The sequence below is a fragment of the Amblyraja radiata genome, chromosome 6, assembly GCF_010909765.2.
Source record: "Amblyraja radiata isolate CabotCenter1 chromosome 6, sAmbRad1.1.pri, whole genome shotgun sequence".
In the NCBI taxonomy this organism is placed as follows: Eukaryota; Metazoa; Chordata; class Chondrichthyes; order Rajiformes; family Rajidae; genus Amblyraja; species Amblyraja radiata.
Genome location: NC_045961.1, coordinates 39,856,508 through 39,877,628, shown reverse-complemented (window position 1 = coordinate 39,877,628; position 21,121 = coordinate 39,856,508). Strand labels below are relative to the sequence as shown.

At 41.0% G+C, this 21,121-nt stretch overlaps 1 protein-coding gene across 10 annotated transcripts in view; it reads right to left on the bottom strand.

Moving 5' to 3' along the window:
* The window catches only part of map4k4 (mitogen-activated protein kinase kinase kinase kinase 4), a 298,343-nt gene that overhangs the window by 213,439 nt on the left and 63,783 nt on the right, over positions 1–21,121 (bottom strand). The window lies entirely within an intron of this gene.

Sequence of the window (21,121 nt, the reverse complement as noted above, 5' to 3'; positions counted from 1 at the left end):
GCCCCCTTCTTTACTGTCCTGGTGTCAAGACAACAACCTCTCTCTCAATGTCAGCAAAATGAGATAGTGAGTCTGCAGAAAGGTCTCGACTTGAAACGTCATCCATTCCTTCGCTCCAGAGATGCTGCCTGTCCTGCTGAGTTACTCCAGAATTTTGTGTCTACCTTAGATAGTGATCGACTTCAGGAAGCAAATCGATACACATACTCCAGTTTGCATTGATGGCGCCAAAATAGAGATGGTTGTAAACTTCAATTTCCTTGGAGTCAATATCACCAACAACTTCTCCTGGACCACCCATATTGAAGCAATAACCAAGAAACCACACCAACACCTCTACTTCCTTAGAAGGCTTAAAGGGCTTTCTCACGGTGCGACCTGACGCAAGACTTAACAAGAGTTTAACATCGTGGGAACCTCCTGCGATAACAGTACGGCATTCGTGGACCACCGAGGACCTCCGTGGCGCTAACGGCAGGTAGTCGTGTAACTTTGTAAGGTCGGGAGAAAATTCAAAAAATTTTGAATTTCTCCAAGAGTGACTTGACCACTTTTTGGTGAGCGTTGCAACATTGTATGAACGCAGATGCCAGTGCGATATCCGTGCGATATCCGTAATGACTCTTGCGGGTACCGTGGGAACTCCTGCGAACGGTAAACCCGGAAGCTTGACAGAGGGGACATAAGGTGAGTAAAAAAGGTGGTCTCAATATCGCCAATGGACCATGTGTTCATCGAGGACGTCCCACCTAATTGTCATTGTTTGAGAATCTTTTTCACAGTAAGACTTGCAGAGATGCCTCTCAGAAAAGCGCAAAGAAAGGGGTCAAAGAAAGTCAGAAAGTTTTTAGCCATGCAGGTAAATGAGGAGGAGACTCAGCAAGAGAGACAGGTGGAGAGGCTAGAGGAGATGCCAGAGATACCACTGCCTGTGGGCTCCTTGGAGAAGGGAGAGGGTGATCCTTTACTCTTGTGCATTTTTGTTTTCTGTTGGTGGCTCCACATTTTATTATATCCTGAAGTGTGATAAAGCTTTTACCTCAGCATTTTGATTGTCATTGCTTGTTTACCTCACTGCTAAATAAAGTTATTTTTTACTATCAGCTTGATGTCTGCAAATCGTCATTAATACATCACTACAAGATGAATGTCTCTAATGTTATAATCCCTCTCATGCTGAAACACAAAATACCTTAATGGAGGTGATATAATCACATTTTCACTCATTTACATTTTTGAGTGTGCAGGACCCTGAAATGTTCAGCTATTTAAACGTGTTCTTCACCTCTTGGTAGAAAATGAAATAAGACAATCAGCACGGTAAATGTGATACAAAGTCTTTATTCCTATTTGACAATATAAGAAGACGAATTCTGTCACATATTGAGAGGAGATGCATCACACGAAACATTTGTCTGTAAAAGGGCCTCACAAACACGAAATACAACAAATGAGGCACGCGAGATTATTTAAAACACATTATATCCATCAACCTCCGCTACAAGCGTGAACTCAGGCATTTAAAGGGACAATGCAATGTTCTAAACGGCAGGTTTTGCGGACGAACATCTTATAGGAAGCACTTTTCAGAGGACAACACTAGGAAGTCAGCTTATAACATGCAGTAGTGTTCCTGTGGTCGACTACCCATCAATATAGCTGTCCTGCCACGGCACACTCCCCAATTGTGAATTGTAGTAAGCGCAGAGATGGTCTCTTTGCTCTTTCACACTGGATGTGCCCGAGTTACCTTTCAAACGCTGCAGTGAGACCATTTTCAACTTGTTCGCACCACTTCTCCAAGCACCTAGTGTTACTTCCCCTGTGTCACTGTCCACTATGTCACCGTCCTGGATGGATGTTGCTGATCCAACAGCTGCACCTCTCATTCAGATCAGGTTGTGCAGAACACATGCTGCATATACTATACTCTCCACATTCTTGGGCCTCTGCTCCATTGTCTTGAGCAAGCATCTAAATCTGTTTGCCAAGATGCCAAAATAATTTTCTACTACCCTCCTGGCCCTTGACAGCCTGTAATTGAAGATCCTCTGTTCCCTAGTTAGATTTCTCTGTGGATATGGCTTCATAATCCAGGGCCGTAGTGCAAAGGCTTCATCAGCAACCATCGCATATGGGATGTCTTCTCCTGACAGAGGTTCTGGATCAGGCATGCCTGCTGTTCCACCTTCCATTTTCTTTCCAAGCCAGGTTTCTTTCCAAATCCGGCCATCACCAACACTTCCAGGTGTGCCCACATCCACATACAGGAAGTTGTAGTTATAATCAACCACCGCCATGAGTACAATTGAGTGGAATTTCTTGTAATTGAAATAATTTGAGCCACCTCCGGGTGGTTTACGAATTGCCACATGCTTGCCATCCAAAGCCCCACATGTGTGAGCAAAGTTCCACCTGTTTTCAAACCCCAGTGCAACTCTCTTCCACGCATCTGGTGTACTGGGGCATTCCATCACTTCAGCTGAATAAAATTGGATGATCGCCTCACAGGTTTCTCGGACAATACCACAGATGCTGTTGGTGGCGACAAGAAAGTTGTAAGACAGACTTTTATAAGAATCGACTGAGGCCAAGTAGCGGAGGGTGATTGCTATGCGCAACCCTGGTTCCAGTGCCTTTCTCATTACAGTGTCAGTCTTCTTCAGCAGAGGTCCCAAATTATTCTTTAACTCATTAAAGAGGTCAGGTGAAATTCTGACAAAGTTTTTGAATGCACTTTTATCCTCTTCGCACAGCACATTAAGCAGTTGCTCATATTGTCCAAATTGAGGTCTCCGTTGAAACATGGGCTTAACCCAGTGAGACTTCCTCTTAATTCTCTTTTTAATTAATCTCACCCTTCTGCCTTCACGCAAGCGTTTTCGATGCACATGCTGCGCTAATGCATACAGCGCGTCAATGAAAATAACAACCAGCCTGTACTCGAACCAACTTTGTATAGGCATGTCTGCAAATGAGCCAATTCTACGAACGGAGGATATTTATATAGTGTGTGAAAAAAAGTGACATCATTTGTGCCACGTGATTAACTACACTACAGTCCACGATGTTCATTCACGATTAACGGGAAAGATCGGGAGACGGACAAGTCACTCGCACAAATGACAGAATTGCCGAGTACCGTGGGAACTCTTTATCTACCCCCCGTTATATCGTGCGGAACTCGTGCTGGACCACGACCACTTCACTCTGGTGACATCTTGCGTCAGGTCGCACTGTGAGAACCGGCCATTAGGAAGTTCAGCATGTCCCTTGCAGTGCTCACCAACATCTACAGATGTGTCATCAAAAGCATTTTATCAGGTTGCTACACACAGCTTGCTGTGGGAACAGCACCATCCAGGACCACAAGAAATAGCAGCAATTTGTGGATGCAGCCCAGACTAACACAAACCAACCTCCCTTCCATCAACTCCATTTAAACCTCATGCTGCCTCGGCAAGGCCAGCAACATAATTAAGGACGTCGCACCCTGGCTACTCAAGTCTACTCTGCCATTCAATCATGGCTGATCTATTATTTCCCTTTTAACCTCATTCTTCGGCCTTCTCCCCACAACCCGACACCTGTACTAATCAAAAATCTATCTAAACTCTGCCTTAAAAATATGCATTGACTTGGCCTCCACAGCCGTCTGTGGGAATGAATTCCACAGATTCATCACACTCTGACTAAATAAATTCCTCCTCATCTCTTTCCTAAAGGAGCATACTTTAATTTTGAGACTATGACCTCTCCCACTAGTGGAAACATCTTCTCCACATCCACTCTATTCAGGCCTTTCACTATTTGGTAAATTTAAATGAAGTCCCCCCTCTCCCTTGTAAACTCCAGCGAATACAGGCCCAGTGCCGTCAAATGCACATCATATGTTAACCCACTCATTCCTGGGATTGTTTTCTCTGAAACAATGGCGGTTGATAGAAGTATATAAAAATTATGGGATGCAGAAATAGGGGGAATAGTCAGAACCTTTGTCCCCAGGGTGGATATGTGCAGCACCAGAGAGCATAGCTATATGGTGAGAGGGGGAGAGTTTAATGGAGATATGCAGGCATTTCTTTTTAAACACAGTAGTGGGGGCCTGGAACGCATTTCCTGGGGGTAGTGGAAGAAGCAGAATACAATAGTGGCATTTAAGACGTTTTTGAGATAGGCACATGGAAGAGGCAGAATATCATCTGGACAAATGTGGATAACTTTCTAACTTTACGTAACCCTTGCATTCCCTCTTACTCCGCCCACCCTAGTCGGCCTGCTAGTTTCACTGTAGTCCTGCTAGGTTTCTCGTTTATCACCTTTTCCCCAGCCAACAAAGGACCATTGTGGGCTCTGCCTTTCCTTGATCATCATAGCTGGCTTTGATTTGTTCCTTTTCATACCTTTCATTCTCTTACTCTTTGTACCCTATCGTACGTCTAGTTTTCCTCTCCTCTGACTCTCAGTCTGAAGAAGGTTCTCGATCCCAATGTTACCCATTCCTTTTCTCCAGAGATGCTGCCTGACCTGCTGGGTTACTCCAGCATTTTTTCTACTCAACATGTTCCAAAGCCTTCTAAAAGTCCAAATGCAACATTTTAGCAATATCCTTGAATGATTCCAGTAAATTTATGAGGTATTTATTATGTTCCTTTCTTAAACATATTGATTTTGACCAATACTGTTTCCAAATATTCTGCTAATACAGGTTCAATAATAAACTTTAATTTGTCAGGTTTAACAATTCCTGTTTTTCTTAGCTAGCAGTGTTATATTAACTGTTCTCCAATCCGTTATAAACAATTCTAAATCCTAAAACCTTCAGGGGCAGCAGAGTCATGCAACTAATAGAGCTGCTACCTCATAGCGCCAGAGACCAAAGTTCAATCCTGATCTCAGGTGCCATCTGTGCAGAGTTTGCACGTTCTCCCCATGACCGCACGAACTTCCTCTGGGTCCTCCAGTTCCTCCTCCCCCGCCCCACATCCCTTTGTGTGTAGGTGAGTAGTAAAATCTGGGGAAAGTGATGAAAATATGAAGCAAATAAAGATGAATTAAAATAATATCAGATTAGTGTGAATGGGTGGTTGCTACTCAGTGTAGACTGAGTGGATGAAAGGACCCGTTTCCATGCTGTATTCTCTCTCTAAAATGACCACTGCACCGTACCCATTATTTCTATCACCACCTTGGGTAATCTGAGATTGAAGGCTACCAACATCCAAGTGATTTATCAGCCTGCAGAGTGTGCTCTTACATGAGGAATTCAGAATGCTGCAAATGTAAAATAAAAAAAAACATTAGTAGCTTTTACGCCTCATTTTTTCTGTTTGATGCAGTTACAAATCTCAAATGCCAACTTTGCTTTCCTCTCTCTCTCTCTCTCTCTCTCTCTCTCTCCACAGATAATTTAGTTTAGTTATAGATACAGTGGGGAAACAGGCCCTTCAGCCCACCGAGTCTGTGCCGACCAGCAATCCCCGCACACTAACATTATTCTACACATCAGGGACAATTTAGAATTATACCAAGCGTATTAGCCAACAAACCTGTACGTCTTTGGAATGTGGGGCGCACCCGAAGAAAACACAGAGAGAACATACAAACTATGTACAGACAAGTACCCGTAGTCAGGATCGTACCCAGGTCTCTGTCGCTGTAAGGCAACAACTCTAGCGCTGCAGTGTTCCCATTACCAACAGCTATTTCTGTTTTTAAGTGTAGGAAAGAACTGCAGATGCTGGTTTAAATCGAAGGTAGACACAAAATGTTGGAGCAACTCAGCGGGACAGGCAGCATCTCTGGAGAGAAGGAATGGGTGATGTTTCGGGTCGAGACCCTTCTTCAGACTCAAATGTCTGTTTTTATTTCAGGTTTGCATACGGGATTATATAAAAAGAGATTTGCAGCTGAGTGACAATGCCTTCAACATTTAATTTTTCATCTTTTGCACCAGCTCTGGCTGCTTTCCACAAGTAAACAGGTACCAATTAAAAAAGGAGAAAGCAGTTATGCCTGCTTCTGGTTCTGGTTGATTACTGCACAAACACCTCATCAGTGATTATCTTGCGCAGGTTCACCAATCAGCTGTTCATTATTAAAAGTGTGCTGTAAAAACCAAGAAATGCAGGTTTCATCTCAGAATTCAATGTGAAGGGGGAATGTAATTATGTGATTGTTTTGTGAGAGCAAAATAGGAGACAGAAGGAATCAGGTTTTACAGAAACTAGGGAGAATTAAAGATTGAATGATCGAGAATCTATGCCAATAAGATTAATTTTCAGTGCTCGGGCAGGTTGGGCAAGAATTAAGACATATTACATTGTTAAAAACAGTATCTGGACTGCAGATGAAGCCTAATTTTTTTGTAGTAAATTTAACTCTGTATCTGCCATGTTGGTAGATGAACCAAATATTGCTACATTTATTTTGCAGAAGGCTAAGCAATGAGATATTCCTCTGGATGGCTCTTGACCAAAATCTTTCCCTCCATAGATTCTGCCTGACTCACTGTTTTGGTAACAGTTTGTTTTTAGCTCCAGATTGCAGAATCTGGAGTCCTTTGTGGCTTCATCTGCTTCCATGCTTCTGAAACTCTCTATGCAAAAGTAAACTTGAGCAAGTTTCCCAATTGTGAACGACTAGGCTTCACATAACCACAGAGCAGTTACAGCCTGGAAATGTGCCATTTGGCCAGTCAAGTCCGTACTGTCTCCATGTGAGAACAATCCAGCTAATCCCACTCATTCACCTTCTCTCCTCAGCACTGCAAATCTTACAGATCCATTTTTGAACATTACAGAGCTCGAGTTATACAGACTGGGGTAAGTGGTGCAGCTGCTCAGTCCAGAGATGTGATGCTCAGGGCAGCACTGGAAAGCACAGGTCATAGCTGGGAAGTGATGGCATCTGCTTCACATGCTGACTGACTGCCCAGATCCTACATTGTCTCTCATTTCCTCCTGTTGAATGTGATGAAGCTGCTGCTGCTCTCTCCATTTGGTTCCACAAAGCAGCAAACACCATTGCGCTCGTTGCCATAGCAAAATCATTGCCCGAGGGAGAGTTGTGTTACCAACAGCACTGCTGTATCTAGACAATGCTACAATGACCCATTTAGTTGCTGATCCCATAAACACTCTGGGAATACATTGTGAGCATGAAGCTGTGCACTAGTGCGCCCTCTGAACTCTGTGATCATCCCGCTTCTCACCCAGATTAACTACCTGGTATCAGTGATATTCAGAGGTCCTTCAGTGGTAGGGCACTTGGGACAAACTAGAATCAGGAAGTAATCAACAGAAGCCACAAAATAGTTCATTTCAAAGAATTTCATTGAGTCAGGTATGAGACACTTAAACCACCATGACTACCCAATCACCTATTTAAAGTAGACATAAACATAACACGTTTGTAACTCAGCAGATCAGGCACCATCTCTGGAGGACATGGATAGGTGACTTCAGGTTGGCACCAGTCTTCAGACCTAAAATGTCATCAATCCACGTTCTCCAGGGATTCTGCCCGACTCGCTGAGTTACTCCAGCATTGTGTTTTTTTGTTGCAAACCAGCATCTGTAGTTCCTCAGGAAGATACACAAAATGCTGGAGTAACTCAGCGGCTCAGGCAGCATCTCTGGAGAAAAAGAGTGGGTGATGTTTTGGGTTGGAACCCTTCTTCAGACTGCAGTTCTTGTTTCTCCACTTACTTAAAGTTATTGGGCAGAACCATGCTGACTTTTGCCACGTCTTAAATCCAGGATTTACTGGCAGATTCAGCAGAGCTGGGATTCCTCTAAATTACACCATGAATTGCCACTCTCAAGTTGCAAATGTCTCTCAAGTTGCAAGTGTTTGGATCCAAATTCCCAGCGAATTCAATGTGAAATACTGGCCAAATATTTAGGATGCAGAGAAGCACACCATTTCTTAAAATAAATCAAATTAATGTTAATGCTTTTATCTATTTAAGTATACATTAGCACTTTTAATTAGCACATTTAAAACCAAACAAAATAATAATAATTGACAATCGCAGCTTGCATGACCCTGCACTTAGTTTTACATCAAGGAGCATTTTTCTTTGATTGGCTGCAGAAGCAAAAACCGCCATTGATCTCCTCACCGTCGAGAACTCAATTTCTTCAACCATTTAAACAAAGTATTAAACAGCTAATTCTGAAAGATTAACAGAATTTATTTCAGAGATACAGAGTGGAAGCAGGTCTTTCGGCCCAGAGTCCAGGCCGACCAGCGATCCCTGCACAGTGAGGACAATTTACAGTTTTTACCAAAGGCAATTAATCTACAAACCCGTACTTCTTTGGAGTGTGGAAGGAAACCGGAGCACCCGGGGAAAACGCACGCTGTCATAGGGAGAATGTCAAACTACGCACACCCGTAGTCAGTATTGAACCCGGATCGCTGGCATTGTTAGGCAGCAACTCGACCTCTGTGCCATCATGCACCCAAGTAGTGACAAATTAATTTCAGTGTTGATAAATGGAATTGATTTCAACATTGTATCTTTCCAAATCTGTTCAGTGAAAGTAGGATGCCATAGCCTCAATAACACTAAATCGAACCATCAAGTCAGTGGGTAACTTGCAGGTTATGGACATTATCATGCATGATCAACGAATGAAAGCTTTGATAGCTTCTGTACACTTATTTCACAAGCTTATTCTGGGAATTCAAAGCCTCATTGGCTGAAACAATCCATAACACCCCTCACATCATAGTTAGATCTACAACAAAAGGTCAAATGTGAATTTGACTGAAAATGCACATCAAATTCTGAAATTATTTGTTTCAAAGCTGTGCGTCTCTCAAGTTGTAAATGTTTGATCACTTTCTACAAGAATATTTACAACTTGCCCATTTAAGATAAGAGGCAAAGATAGGCACAAAAAGCTGGAGTAACTCAGCGGGACAGGCAGCATCTTTGGAGAGGTAATGGGTGATGTTCCGGGTCGAGACTCTTCTTTGTGTCTATCTTCGGTTTAAACCAGCATCTGCATTTCCTTCCTACACATCAGATGAGAGACAATCTCTTGTATCATGCAGGAAGCAGCAATGGGCAGAGGAATCACAAAATTTGTCCCAAAGTGACTACAAGTAACAATGCATGTAAACTCTATTTTATGAACTTACTAATCAGATAACATTCTAGTCACTGAAGTTCAGTGGTACTTCACTTTTTGTGGAAATGGCCATTTTTAGAATCTACAAGAAACTTTTATTTAACTACTTATAACCAGCAAATGATGGTTCCATGTACAAGGCATAAATTCCATGGCTTTTGTTACTCCCATCTTCTTGCTCCAATCACCACATTTCTGCTGCTCCCTTTCACTTTGCCCACAACTTAAACCTAGAAACTGGAGGACACTTTCAGCAGGGAAAACTGCATTTGTGGAGAGACACAGAGGTAACCATTTCAGGCCACCAGCACAGTGGCTCATCGGTAGAGTTGTTGCCTTGCAGAGCCATAGACCCGGGTTAGATGCCGACTACAGGTGCTGTCTGTACGAAGTTTGTGTGTTCTCCCTGTGGTGCCTTTTTGCTGGCGGCTCCGGTTTCCTCCCACACTCCATAAACGTACAGTTTTGTAGGTTAATTAGCTTTGATAAGTTGTAAAATGGTCCTTCGTGTGTAGGATAGTTTTAGTTTCTGGGATGATCGTTGGTCAGCGTGGGCTCCGTTTACACACTATATCTATAAATCCCAATAGTCAATGACTTGCATCACACAATGTTCGTCACCATAGACACTCTCTGACCTGCTGAGAGCATTTGTATTCTGCTAACAACATTTATATTATTCTATTCAGGTTTTCCAACATCTGTAATATTTTTCTTTTCTAAATTTATCATCGTCTTTGTTGAGAAAGTTTTCATTTCAATGGTTCAATCGGTTACTAGGTTCCCGTGGAGCCCTTTAAGCAGAGTTAATCTATTACAATTTTTTTAACTCTGAAAATAGCTTTCACGTATATTTCTGAAGGAGTTCGAGTGCCAAGTACTTTCTCTTTAAAAAAACACGTAGCTGTTCACACCTTTCTCTCAGGAGACAAACATTTCCCACACCTCACAGTCAGGAAGCTGGACATATTTCCTCCCCGTTCACCTTCAATAACCACCATACCTCCCAACAACAGCTTTATCTATGAATCACTCATGTTCATTATCAAATGACTGCAATGCTTTTTACTAAAAACTAGGCTCTGCCTGTAACAATTTTTCTTTAAAACATTTCTAACACTATCAACCTATTGCTATCGCTGCTGGCAAGGACTCATTTACTAACTGTGTTCCTCAGTGTTGTACATTGAGAGATCTATGGTCATAGATGCACTAGCCTACAGTCGGATATAAACAGTGAATGAACATGGGCCTCAAGATGTGTTTCAGGCCAATCGGTATCTTTTTTCAAGTAAGCTTGTTCTGGCTCGGCCAAACCCTTGATTCTCAGTGTGGGAGAGGTTCCAGCTTGGTTGGACCCCAGGGAATGGGTGGATAGGGGGCGAGAAAAGGGAGAAGGATGGAGAACTCAATTCCACCAGGACCTCTCCGGCTGTATCCTCCACAGTGCTCTTTGTCGTCCATGCACTTCTAGAACCTTGATAATACTACACAGCTTTTAGCATATTTCAGCTTGTCCTGGGGATCCTAACACATAAGCCTACAGCTGCATCAACTAACATGGCAAGAGGCCAAACTGGAAAGAGGATCTTTCACAGGACAAGAGTGTTAAATCAGAAGCCACACAATGGTCATCAAAAGCCAGAATGTGTTCTCCTTGCAGCAACTTGCCCACCCTGTCCAAGCAGCAAAATCACACTATTTTTCAGACCTAGTCAACAGACAGAAAGATTCTCCTACATTGAAGAGAAAAGCACCACACATGACCCGCTTCAAAATCATGAATACCTTTTCTGTGAAGTGCAGCACATTGAAAATAATCACTGATGACCAGTGTATGGGAAATCTACAAGTTTAAATAACTGATATTTAGCAATCATGTGGTTTCTTTTTTTGCTCAACATCATGTAATACAACTTATACAAGTGTACATTAAGCCGAGCAAAAAAAACTGCTGGAAGAACTCACGCGATATAATTTATGGAGGGAATGAGCTGATGTTTTGCATACAGATTGCTTTCAGCAGCTGCAGTCTCTTGTCACTCCAATACATGAAGCTGTGTCATGTCCATTCAACATGCATTACAAACTAGCCGCAGACCAGTAGCTGCAACCAACTGGATCTCAACAAGTTGCCCAAGAAGCCAAGCAACCCTAAACCCAGGTACAAACCGGTTGGGCTGCTTACCATTGCGGTCCATCTGTCTCCACTACTCATTATTCATAATCAATGTGTGTAATGACTCCATTAATTAGGCAGGAGAATGTATAGCAACATACAATGAGCTTAGGATACATCTTGAACAATGGCTTCACAAAATATAGCTTTACGCATTGAAGAACTCAATAAAAATAAATGTAATACCCCAAAGAGCTAACTGTAGAAAATAGAATCAGCACAAGTGCCAAAAACAGTACTAAACGTAGAATCGCTAAAAACAACTTGAAAAAATGCAACAATGATGCAACAATGGTTATTCGGAGGCAATGTACTTAAACAAGCATATAAATGTCTAAAAGAATAATCACACACATTCCCACTACCTACATCAGCAACAAAAATGTTTGTGCAAAGTTATTCAAACAGGCCAGCAATCTTTTTATATCAATATTTCAGACTTAGCCTTTTATTTTTTTTTAATGTTACTACTGAGATTGAAATGTTCCTGCATCAGGCAAATCAGTGAAATTATGAAATTGAACGCTATTGGGAGCAGTGTATTAGATATTACGTTCAACCATTGCTACTTGGTCATGAAGATTAGTGAAAAGTTTTTCTAATAAATTGATGACTAGTGAAAGTTATAATTATATTGTAGATTTCATGCCAATTGTACAATAGTTTTGGAAAGGGAAATTAAAGGGAATTGTTGGAGCACAACCAACAATCATATTATGACAGTTTACCAAGTTTCCACAGGAGCAAATAATGCTTTTAAAAAAAAATCAAAATGAAAGTAAATTTTCCTGGCTCAATACACTAATAAGTACACTTGTACATTCCTGTCATACAAGTTCAGAATTCATGCTATTTTGAAAAAAAATTGGAATCAGGATTGGAACGGTGTTATATTTAGTCCCAATGAGTCCCCAAATTCTGGATGTTACCAAGATGTGAAACTAGACAAGATGATTCTCACACCTAAAGTGCATGCTTAGTTACTTTACACAATTTTCCGTTTGTTTCTGCACTTACCAAGATTCTTTATCACTCTAAGATAACCAGAGAAATAGCTCACACTCAATTGAATTGGAATAATTTGGAAGGGCAGATCAGTAACAAAAGAAAACAAATAATATTGATTACAACCCGTCAACTGGAAATAGTTGATTTGATATTACAACATCTGTTCCTTCACCTCTATCAATCTACAAATTAACCTTCTGTGCATCACAGTTGTATATTTTTATTTAAATAAGTAATTTCCTTGTAAAAACACATTTCAGGTTTGCTTTGTCATTGTCCCTATTTTTGCTTTTGGCATCAACTATCAACTTTTCACTATCCAAGGAGTAATTGCACGGTTTGCTTTCACTTGGTAAATATGAACAAACTAATTGAGTGTACCTAAAATTAAAGCTTAATTATTTAGTACCTATCTACAACACAAAAAAGATACCACTTTGTAAATTATCAATCTGCAGGACATTCTATAAATAATTAAAAGCAAACTGCACAGAGGTTTGTGCAGCCTTCCAAAATTGTCCTTAGCTCAGCAGTATTGTAAAACCATTTTACAAGGTCAATATGAAGGTTCATTCAATGGCAAGTCTGCTGCACACAGCTCTATAGTCTGGCTAACTTCTAAACACATTAAACACAGATAAAAAAATCCTACTTTTATGCAGATATCAGACATTGGTCACATGAACCTTAGCATGCTGGTGGTGTTTGGAAGTAGAGAACAAAGGAATTGTTGACACAAGGAAATGCAGATGTCAGTTTACAAAAAAATACGTTGCTGGAGTAACTGAACGGGTCGGGCAGTATCACTGGAAAACATGGACATTGAGTTTGAATCCTTCTTCATCAATCTGAAGAAGTTGGGTTGACCCAAAATGTAGCATTTCTATGTCCTCCACAGATGCTGCTTGATCTGCTGACTTACTCCAGGACTTTGTGCCCCCAACCTCATGCAACTGTGACTTGCAAACTGGAGCATTTCAAAGAATGAGCCTTGTATTTGATGTCTGCAAGACAAAGTCCTCTGTCAGTAATTCCTGGCTGTACAAAATCAAAATGGAAATCTTCCTCAATCTTGATGGACTGCATAAGAAGATGGTATGTTCTTAACACCAAAACCTAACGAATGTTTCTAAATCACCCAAATAATATGTTAAAGGATTAGTTCCAGTGGCAGGATGCTGGAAGAAATCTTGTCTCTCAAAAAAACGGAAGTACAGTATTGCACATTAGTATTTCATTTAACCACATCTATTTTAAACAATGAGACTATTTTGAAAGTTACAAAGGAGGTATTCCTGGAGAACAATGTAAATATTCAATTTTGCAGTTTGAAAATTATTAAACCTTATGCCTTGAGATTAGCATTAATTCTATTACTGCTAGCTTGGTACATTTGATGCATGGAGAAAGGTTTGGGAGATTGAAAATCTAGTTATCTAGTCAAGAAGAGAGCTTAATTGTCTGGAAACAGAACAATGAAAAATAGGTTTGAGGGCAGCGTTCAGCTGGTTAACTGGAGATAATGGTCCTCAGGGTCCTGCATTTTCTTCCTAATAGCATCAACGAGATGAGAGAGTGGCCAGGGTGGTGGAAGTCTCTGACGATATAAGCTGCCTTATTGAGGCAGCATTTCCATTTTCAATGGTGGGGAGATCAGTATCCTCGATGTACTGGTCAATGCCCATCACTTTCTGCAGCATTGTTTGTTCTCGGAGGTTCAGATTACCAAGCCAGTCAAAATGCTCTTTACCATATACTTGCAGAAGTTTGGGAGAGAACTCAGCGACTTGCCAAATCTCCTAAAACTTGAGGAAAGAAAGATGCTGCTAATTTTGCTAATCAATGGCTGAGCCCAGGACATATCTTTGAATTTGTGCAACTGGATCTTTGTGCGTTTTCATTTCTTGAAACCATTTTCAATTTTAAAATAACATGCAGGTGACAGAAGCAAATTGAAAAGCTTGAATTGAAAACACTAGATGAGCAGATATACGACAATGGCAAACAATGATCTATTAATTGTTTGTGATTTAGTAATGAAAGATTAGGCTATGGGTCAAACGATTTTTATACCACTAATAAAAGGGCTCTGTCTATACACTCTAATTTAGCTGTTGACAGATGTCATGTATAACAGAATCTTTGATCATCAGTTACATTTTATCAAATTCAAAGATGTTACTGGGACAGGGAGGACTGAAAAATGCATGAGACTAGATAGGCTGGGATTTTTTTCAATGGATATAACATATATAAAGGATAAATTCACAGTCTTTTCACAGGGAGTCAAAAATTAGAGGGTATAGATCGAAAGTGAAAGATGTAAAAAGGGCCCGAGAGGACAAACCTTTCAGAAGATGATGGGATGGTAGTGCCAAAGGAGGGTACAATTACAATGTTTAAAATATATTTGGACAGGGACATGGATAGAAGCCATCTAGAGGGACATGGGCAAAATGGGATTACCTTAGGAGCTGAAGAGCCAATTTCCAGAAAGTCTACATTTATTGAGCCACTAGAATCCAAGGCTCCACCTAGTGAAGTGAAAAAGAATGGATAGAAAGGCAATGACATACTCAATAACTTAATTAAAAATGGAACTGAGTTTTTAACCCTGACATCCTATGGTAGTAATCACCTAATCAAAGATGATAGTTGCATAATCAAGATGCCCTTAATCTCAACAACTGCCCTCCCCATTAATCCCCTATCCTTGAGAAAACCTCCAGTGTGGAGGTTGCTGTTCCTCCTCCATACCAAACAAACATAGAAACATAGAAACATAGAAATTAGGTGCAGGAGTAGGCCATTCGGCCCTTCGAGCCTGCACCGCCATTCAATATGATCATGGCTGATCATCCAACTCAGTATCCCGTACCTGCCTTCTCTCCATACCCTCTGATCCCCTTAGCCAAAAGAACAGCTACTTCCAGAGTAAAAGACATGCTAAGTTTAGGATTTGCAGATTATATATATGTATCCCTAACTCACCTAAAACACAGTTTAGCATCACAATCAGCATCAAATAAATAATGTCACGTCATGACCAACCTGTATCAATAATACAATTTGATAACATATCAAATTGCTGCCTCAACTTAATCTGCTTTGCTTTGATAAACAACAAAGTGAAAACTGACAAATCCTCCAACCTTGGGCTAACAATTAAAACAAGAAGCTACCAACCTCAAATGATAATGGCTCCTATCCACAGTATCATTCTTATCAGCTGTGAAAGTTGGTCATGGAAATTCAGCTTCTGCTTTCCGTATGTCATAATAACCCTTGGAGTCACTTGAGATAAACAAATCTGGCATTGGCAAGGGCTAACCTAACAATCTGTGTAATCCACTCTGAATGCCCACAGGACAATGAATCTCATACCTCAGATGTTACCTACGTCTTCTCAATAAATTTCCACAAAGTGGATCTAAATTCAGGGACAAAGTCAATTGTCAATAGACTCCCCAGTCTGACTGAAAACAGCAGAAAAATAAATCTAATTTTAGTTAATTTACTATGAAGAGGAACCATATTAAGAGCCAGGAAGAATACAATCCCTCCAAATGATAAATGGACTGCCAAGAACAATTGACAAAACTTTGTGCAGCTCCTTTCTTCTGGTAAGATATCAGTGATCTGCCTAATGATCTATGAAGAATCTTTTTTTGTCCACCACTTGCATTCATTTAATTAAAATTAAACAACATTACAGATATTGTTGCAGGAAAAGGTGAGGAAAATGTTCCCCATATTGCTTGTTAAAAATATGGTGGGTAGATTACGCTAAAATCATAACCGTATTTCAAGTATCTTGGGGGCACCGTCGAGTAGGGCAGCCCTGCCTGCCGCTGTTTGTGCTTTCACATTTTTTTTTTTTTAAAGTGTGTTGAAAGTTTTTGTTTTGGAGGTCTAGTCTTTTTATGTGGGGGGTGGGGGGTGGGGGGGTGGGGGGTGGGGGGTGGGGGGGGAGAAGCAAGGAACTGCAGATGCTGGTTTTATTTTTAAAAACGAGAAAGTGTTGGAACAACTCAGTGGGTCAGACAGCATCTCTGAAGAACATGGAAATGTCACCTATCCATGTTCTCCAGAGATGCTGTCTGACCAATTCAGTTGTTCCAGTACATTGTCCTTTTTTTGGAAACCAGCATCTGCACTTCCATGTTTCTCCAAGAAACTCAGGAAATGGCATGCTAGGTCGGGAACCTTCTCGACATATCTTTTCGTATAACATATCTTTTCTAGAAGTGGTACAAACATTCTTTACAAAGTACAATTTTGACAGTAAAAATATCTGGAGTATTATATCTATGAATGCTGATAAATAATGCAATATTAAATGCAACAGCACCCCTACAGATTATCAATTATAAAGGATTATTTTTTATTCAATCAGCACACTATTTCATTGCACTGAAAAATAATTCAGGAAAAATCTTCCTTATTATGTTGGAGAAGGGGCAGCACAGTGGCGCAGCGGTAGAGTTGCTGCCTTACAACACCGGGTGCAATCCTGACTATGGGTGCTGTCTGTACGGAGTTTGTACGTTCTCCCTGTGACCACGTATGTTTTTTCCGGGAGTTTTGGTTTCCTCCCATATTACAAAGAAGTGCAGGTTTGTAGGTTGATTGGCATCTGTGAACTGTATCAAGTGTGTGTAGGATAGTACTAGTGCACGGAGATCGTTGGTCGACGTGGACGGTGGGCAAATGACCTGTTTCCACGCTGTATCTCCAATCCAAATCAAATCTGAATAATTTCATGTGGAAATAAAGAAGTGCAGATGCCGGTTTATACCAAAGATAGACAAAATGCTGGAGTAACTCAGCCAGTCAAGAAACATTTCTGGAGAAAAGGCATAGGTGATGTTTCAGGTCGGGGACCCTTCTTCTGACTAATCTTTCATATTCAGCATTAGAATAATTATTTGGAGTGTAGCATGAAATATGCTTCTCAATCGTGAGTTTAAAAGCATTTTTTTAAAACTGTTTGCCAATTTACATAGATATAGAATCAGGGACAAACAATGGCCAGCATTTTATTGCACATTGCAAGTAGCAAACATTTGTATGATTTCACAGAAACATAGAAATTAGGTGCAGGAGTAGGCCATTCGGCCCTTTGAGCCAGCATCGCCATTCATATGATCATGGCTATTCATCCAAAATCAGTACCCCGTTCTGGATTTTTTCCCCATATCCCTTGATTCCCTTAGCCCTAAGAGCAAAATCTAACTTTCTCTTGAAAACTTCCAGTGAATTAGCCTCCACTGCCTTCTGTGGCAGAGAATTCCACAGATTCACAACTCCCTGGGTGAAAAGGTTTTTCCTCATCTCAGTCCTGTGTGTAGGAAGGAACTGCAGATGCTGGTTTTAATCGAAGATAGACACAAAATCCATCTTCAGACTGAAGAAGGGTCTTGACCCGAAACGTCACCCATTCCTTCTCTCCAGAGATACTGCCTGTCCCGCTGAGTTACTCCAGCATTTTGTGTCTATCTATGATTTCAATTTCAATGTCATTGGCAAGGCTAATATATTACCCGAATCACCCTCATGAGCCACAACCATCCTGAAAAGCTGCAGGCCAGGATGATCAACTATCAACAACCACCTTCTTTAGTGCAAAGTACAAGTTAAGATGCCATGATCAGAACTGCCATGTATGCACCATTTGATAAAACTGTTGATAATCATCAGCAGTGTGTCAGAAGGGGGTTAACAATGGCCTAACTGAGGAGGAACCAGATGACTGGATTTGTCCTTTTTACCCAAGACATGTCCAACCAAATATGAACATTGCCGTGTTGAAATTAATGATTTAAGTGCACTCGAGCTACTTACCTGGGGTGCAGCTAGCTCTGGAGAACAAAGCTTTAATATGATATCTATGCAAAGCAAAACATTGCTGATCTGACATTAATAAAACAATACTGGAAATCAAAGCTGTTTTTAGTTCCAATTAAAGGTCATTGACTTGAATCATTAAGTGATTCTCTCTCCAAATATTGCTTGAGGTGCTGAATCACATTGAATGGGCCGAATGGCCTACTCCTGCACCTATTGTCTTTTGTCTATTGAATATATCCAGCAGTACCTCACAAATTGAATTGAAATTTTCATGCTGTCAATGGGAGAATTTGAACTTGCACTCCCTGCATTACTAGTTTATATCAAAACCACTAACCAAGCAATGAATAATGATTACACCACAAAGTCATTAATTGACTCTGAAGTAGATTGGCACATCCCCTACGTGTGAAAGACACAAAATACGTGCAATTCATTCTTAATTTGTTTCTTTCTCTCTTAAGAGACTTGCGCCAAGCGATATTTTGTAACCAAAAATGAAAGATCATGATTAATCCATACAAGGTATGTTACTTGAGGGGATACAGGATGTTAGCATCGGCAGCATTTGAATAGATAAGGACTGATCAGGGTGTGCCAGCATGGCTGTGTATGGGGAATCAAGTCTCACAAATGTTTGATTGTAGTTTTTTTGGAGGAAGTAATCAAGAAGATTGAAGGGGACAGGGTAATAAATATAGTCTTTATGGTGGTTAGCAAGGCCTTTAACAAGGTCCCACTTGGTAGGCTAGTCTGGAAGGTTAGATCACATGGGATCTCGGGCAAACCTGCTAATTGGACACGTAATTGGTCTGATAGTAGGACACAGATGGTTATGGCAGCAGGTTTTTTTTCAGACTGGAAACCTGTGACAAAGGGTGTGCCATAGGGATCAAAGATAGCCCATCGTTGTCCATCATTTGTTTAAACAATTTGGATAACATCAAGGCATGGTTAGCACGTTTGCAGAGAACACTAAAATAGGTGATTTTGTTGAAAGTGTAGAAGGTCGTTAACAATTACAGTGAAATCTTAATCAGACAGGAGAGTGGGATGAGAAATGGTGTTCAACTCAAATAAGCGCAAGCTGTTATATTTTGAAAAGTTCAACCAGGGTGAAATGTGGGGCCCTGGGGAGTGTTGTTGAACACCAAGGAGTACAAGTACACACATCCATGAAAGTGACAAAACAGACGGACAGAATTTTGAATGCAGTATTTGCCATAACCATTCATCAGTGAGGGAATTAAGTACAGGAGTTGGAACATTATGTTGCAGTTCTACAAGATGTTAGTGAAGCCTCACTTGGACTATTGTGCTCAGTTTTGGTTAACTGCTTTAAGAAAGATGGTCATTATCTGGAAAGAGTACAAAGATGATTTACGAGGATGTTGCCAGGACCCGAGGGTGTGAATTATATGAAGAGATTAGGTAGACGTGGACTTTATTTCTTGGAGTGTAGGAGACTAAAGGGCCTGTCCCACTTAGGTGACTTTTTAGGCGAGTGCAGGAGACTCTGCGCTTGCCTCATGATCACCACATGTTTGCTGGTGGTCTCTGGTGAGTCTCCTTCATGGCCGTGAGGAGTTCCTGCATTCTGGGAACTAGTTACTCAGTATGGTCACCACAAAATTTTCAACATGTTGAAACATTTTCTGCGACCAAATATTGGTCACCATGGAGAAAATCGATAATCCTGTAGTCGTAGGTGCAGTTGTAGTGGGGTCGCCATGTAGTTATGGGTAGTCGAGGTAGTCGTAGGTAGTTTTAGTTAATCGCCTTTGCTGACCGGGTATTTTCATAGGCTCATTGGGGGGAAAAAACGTAAGCTTGAGTTTTCAGAACCAAGGATAACCGACCGGTAATGTTAAATGCCTGCCAAACTTCACAGCTGTGTATCTCTGGCTTATTAAAAGTTGTCTGGCTTCTTGAAAGTGTCTCCACTCCTTTTTCCGGCAGTCTGCTGAAAAATAGCCCAAGTGGGACAGGCCCTTAAGAAGCAACCTTATAGAGGTCTATAAATTCACAAGCAGCACAGATAAGGTGAAAACAGTCTTTTTTCAGAGAAGCAAACCAAAAACTAGGGAACATAGGTTTAAGGCAAAAAGGCAAGGGTTTAAAATGTCGAGGAGAGAATTTCCCCCAGAGGGTGGTGCGTATATGGAACAAGTTGCCAGAGAAAGTGGTTGAGATAGGTACAATAAAATTTTAAAGATATTTGGACATGTACATGGATAGCAAAAGGATTTGAGGGATATGGGCCAACGCAGACAAATGGGACTACCTTAAAGGTACCTTGGTCAGCGTGGCCAGCAAAAGGCCTGTGTATGGCTCAATGGGTCCATCCTAAGTATGTGCTCTGAAAACAGAGACTAAAAGATAATCTGTATCTAAAAAAGATACCAATATAATTTCTTACAGGCAAATTGAGAGGTGAAGGGTATTTAATCTTGATTCAACATCTCAAGCCAAGAATTCCTCAAATTCCTCCCTCCCCCCTGGAAGTAACTGCTAAAATTCATTATTTAACATGGCTCTTTTTAGCTGGTCTTTATTTTCCCACAACACGAGCAAAACCAAGGAACTGATTGTGGAGTTTGGAAGGAGTAGGATGGGGACCCACAGCCCCATTTATATCAAGGTTCGATGGTTGAAAGGGTCAAGAGCTTCAAATTCCTAGGCCTGCACATCTCTGAAGATCTTTCCTGGTCCGAGAACACTAATGCAATTATCAAGAAAGCTCATCAGTGCCTCTACTTCCTGAGAAGATTACGCAGAGTCGGTTTGTCAAGGAGGACTCTCTCTAACTTCTACAGGTGCACAGTAGAGAGCATGCTGGCCGGTTGCATCGTGGCTTGGTTCGGCAACCTGGGCGCCCTGGAGAGGAAAAGACTACAAAAAGTAGTAAACACTGCCCAGTCCATCATCGGCTCTGACCTTC